The sequence below is a fragment of the Atta colombica genome, unplaced genomic scaffold (genome assembly GCF_001594045.1).
Source record: "Atta colombica isolate Treedump-2 unplaced genomic scaffold, Acol1.0 scaffold38, whole genome shotgun sequence".
In the NCBI taxonomy this organism is placed as follows: Eukaryota; Metazoa; Arthropoda; class Insecta; order Hymenoptera; family Formicidae; genus Atta; species Atta colombica.
In genome coordinates this window covers 340841-345150 of record NW_017259490.1, presented here as the reverse complement: position 1 = coordinate 345150, position 4310 = coordinate 340841, and positions in this window count along the sequence as shown.

The window sequence follows — 4310 nt, the reverse complement described above, 5'->3', positions numbered from 1 at the left end:
TATATATATATATATCATCGATATGAAAAATATATTAAATAAAAGCACAAATTTTATTAGAAAGAAAAATCTATTTCCATTTAATTGATCTTGAATCGATGTGGAATTGAGTTTGAATATTAGGTTACATTATAAATCGATGAATCTAATCAAAGCATAAAAAGTTGAGTGCATTCGCAATTATGTCTCCGCCGCCATCATCGCACTTTTTTTATTTAATATATTAGCTATCAATTAACTTCATTCTCTCGTCAATTGCACTTGTGCGCGACTGAATAGCCTGCATATCGAAATATATTTTTAATTCTTTTTAATAATGTAACTTTTTAAACCATAATTGTAACAAACATATTTAAATATGAATTTACGATTTTAAAAAATTATAACTTTTATTAATATATTAAAAAAACATAATTGAAATGTAAACATTATTGTGAATTTTACGTAAAATTAAAGAGGATGAGAGAGAAAAGCAAGCATTTTAACAATTGAGAAAAGTAAGCATTTTAATATTTAAGACGGTGTAATTTTACTTTTTTCCATGTGAATTAAATGCGCGTCGTTTCTCCAGATAATATCAGAATAAATAACGCCAAGTCCGGGTTCTGAAACGTTTTTCACGGCCTATCCACTCGCAAAATCGCGTTTGGGACACTCTGGAGAGAAACTCGTAAACCAAGCAGCGAAACGACGATCGTGTTTCTTGCTTCGTCATTCCCTCGACACCAACCCCTACCAGTCATTGTTGTCGACATTCTGATTCGCCGTTAAAGATGGCCCGGCACTATCTTAATGGATATCTAGCTGGCTTTCCGGATCCATGCTACAACACATGCGGCACCCTTCGAAACTTCCCCTTTGATGTTCCCAATCGCCACTGAACAGCCACGGCTGAACATTTCTTGGATCAAACCTATTTCGGATAACAAATTACATCGAGAAAGTAAATGGGGGGAATTTATACAATTTATATATTGCTTTAGATAATATATAATACGACGGTTTCGCTGACTAACTGTTCGTCACTGTTTCATTTGAAATCATTTGGCTTTTAAACACTTACCCAGCAAGTGCTATTAATATTATCCATTTTCCATCCATTTCCACGCGGTCAAAATTTCCGATATCGGCTCGGATGTTACGATTTCGATATTAAATTCCCGCTAACGGAAAAAATATATCTGTAAAAAAAAATTGAAGTGCTAGATGTAATACATTCGATAGATTTGCGAATTAAGAACTGTAATTTCGTTTAAAACCTGGTACGTTTACTCTAAAGTGACAAAAATGGCACACTGTCGATAGTAACAAGAACAGTTTTTATTTTTTAATTTCTTTTTATTTAATTATTTTTAAATCGGTACAGGAAAAAAAAACGATTTTTGTCGAAGTATCTAAAAGTTTAGATAGATACAGATTTGAAATTTAATTTTATTGGACTATCAAAAATAACTGTATACAAAACTCAAGCATGACAAATAGTATTGCTAAAAAGCAAAGTTTTGACATCTAGCAACCAGTTTGAGCATATCCTATATAATTATCTTGATGATTCAACAAAATTATTTTCAGATTTATATCTAGTTAAATTTTTAGATATTTTAGCAAAACTGTTCTTTCTGTGTACCTATACATATAGAGGCTTTGAAATACATTCAAATCAACGAAGATTAATAAAAATATTCTATAAACATTTTTATTTGAGACATGTGTTTAATTAATTTATATTAATTTACACAATGGCAATCGTGCATTCGACAGAAATCAGTTTAATAAACGCTTTACATCGATTGAATTATTACTTTTAGATTATGAAATCCTATCTTAGCGAAGAAGACTTGAAATAAATGAACGTTTTTAGACGCAGCCATTGATTTTCAAACGTAATCTAGGAGAATTTATAGAGGTCGAATTGTTTCGACGAAAGTTGAGAATTGGAGCGCGTGTTGGAGCGCGGCGATGGTTGATGTCGTCGATGACGACGTAGGGATAACAGTGGGTGATTTCATCCGCGATAGGTATATACCTTTTATCCGCTATGCAGAGCGGCCGTATTAAAATGTAAATGCGAGGTAGCTAGTTATTATGCGGAGCGACCGATGCGATCTCCACCGGCGGCGATGCGATCCCCGTCGTCCTCGTGTGTGCCTCGTGCTATACCCCCTCGTCGTCGGCCTCGTAAACACCCGATAATGGTGAAACCGTGTAGCCGGCTATCCGCCACCGCGCAAAAACTCCGAGAAACGGAGGACGATGCGGCGCGGGCGCGGCGAAAGGAGGAATTCACACGGTTTTTCCAATCGCGCGCGATCGAAAAAAGCCCGAGTGTCTTGTATCTTTCGCGACATGATCCCTGGAGCATGGATCCTCTATCTCTATCATTAGATTCGCATCAACAGATAGTTTAAATCCTATTGGAGATGTTCATTTTACTGTTAAATCGTCGAAATCGCTGAATATAGAGATATATGAGAGTAATAGATGAAATACTTAATAAAGATCGCTTATGACGGTTTGAATATATTTCATTATTTTTCGATACCGTAGCATGTAGTTCATTTGTTCTCTCGCAGAGATATCCGCACATGTTCAAAAACCTATTGTTGCGAAGCTGTTCGCGAATGATTTAGTTCCGTCCCTAGAGGCGATTCTCGTGTCGGATTCGTTAAAACCATCGGTATATATCGGTATACGCTACATGTATATGTATACATATCCGTCAAAAAGGACGCTAGCTGGCGCCAAATGGTTTATCTGTTCGCATTGAACGAGGAGTTGCGTTTCCGGAAGGTTTGTATCGCAGGGAATCGAATTTTCGAGCACCGACATTTACGCGTTCGGGGACGTTAAGTGCGGCAGATCGATGTTACACGGCGGCGGTACGTAATACAACGGTTGTTGTAAAGATATATTATCCGCCATTGAATTTGCTCGTAGTGCCGATATAGCCGCTGAGAAAAACGTTCCGACACCAACGACTTTCCTGGCAAACCGACTTCCTACATTGTACGATGTCGCATTGGGGAGATTAACGGAAAACGTTCCTCACGGAAAACGGATGTATCGAATGCGCGCATTTCATCACACGGAGTTTCTCCTAGGAGTCTCAATTTCAATTTTAACGATACAACTCTGAAGAATTTCGATTTTAATTGAAACGTAGAGGTTTGCGTGTTTTAAGCTCAATTCATTTTTCCTATTAACCTTTTTTATAAGAGGCGGCCCATCTTTTTTTTTTTTTTGTAAACTGTTTGCTTGATTTTTATAAAATTTGACTTATATATAGAGTAATTTGATATTTTATCCGAATCTGAAGTAAAATAAAAAATAAAAAATGTTATAGATCTAATATGACCAGATAATAGTCTAATTATTATAAAACTTTTTAGAAAATTTTTAATTCTAAAGTAACATTAAGTTTTCAGTTTCATTTTATTTGAAGCTTATCAGTGCTACGCAAACAGAATTAATTTCTAAACTGACTTTTAAACTCTGATTACGAAGCCAGAGTGATACTGTATAATAGATCCTTTTTCATTGGAGTTTTACGATCCTTTTGAAATTTGACATTTTTCAGGCTAACATTCAAACTCGACGTTACTAAGAACTTCCTAAAATCGAGTTTTACGATAATCAGATTTTTTTAAATTTGAATTTTAACATTCTCAGGCCAAAATCAAATTTAGCGACTTGAAAAACTCTTAGAAAATATTCCAAGTTTCTTTATTAGAAAGCTCGCGTCCTCAAAAAGTTAAAAAGATTTATGAAAATGCAGAACGTGTATAATCCACAGATTTAATCAAATTTTAATCTTGTGGCTCTTGTTATTATGTTTGGCACGCTGCCCGATTGACAACTTTGCAGATGATAGTCACTTTCTTACAGTTCTACTATTGTGGAGCGCAATGTCTCGTTGTCGTGCTCGCGATGTTATCGTCGCCGTCTGTTTTGTGGCGCTTAGATTATTTGTGCGTTTTCACGGTTATACTCCTCGGAGTTTCCGTTCTACCGTATAATAAAATCCCTCGCGGCAGAGACTCTCTTTCTCTCTCTCTCTCTCTCTCTCTCTCTCTCTCTCTCTCCTCTGTCCGCTCACCAATCTCCAGTATTCTGGGGGCACACAGGGGTATGTCGTTGCGTACGAGGCAATAGTAGCACTCTCCGGTCGGAAACGGGTGGCGGAGAACGCAAGACCGAGGACGTAGCGCGAACGAGAGGGAAGGAAAACATAGATGGGTTGAGTAACTGCAAATAGCAAATACTGCCAGGTACCGGTGCGGCGTGCATTCCCTGACCCACCCTACATGTGT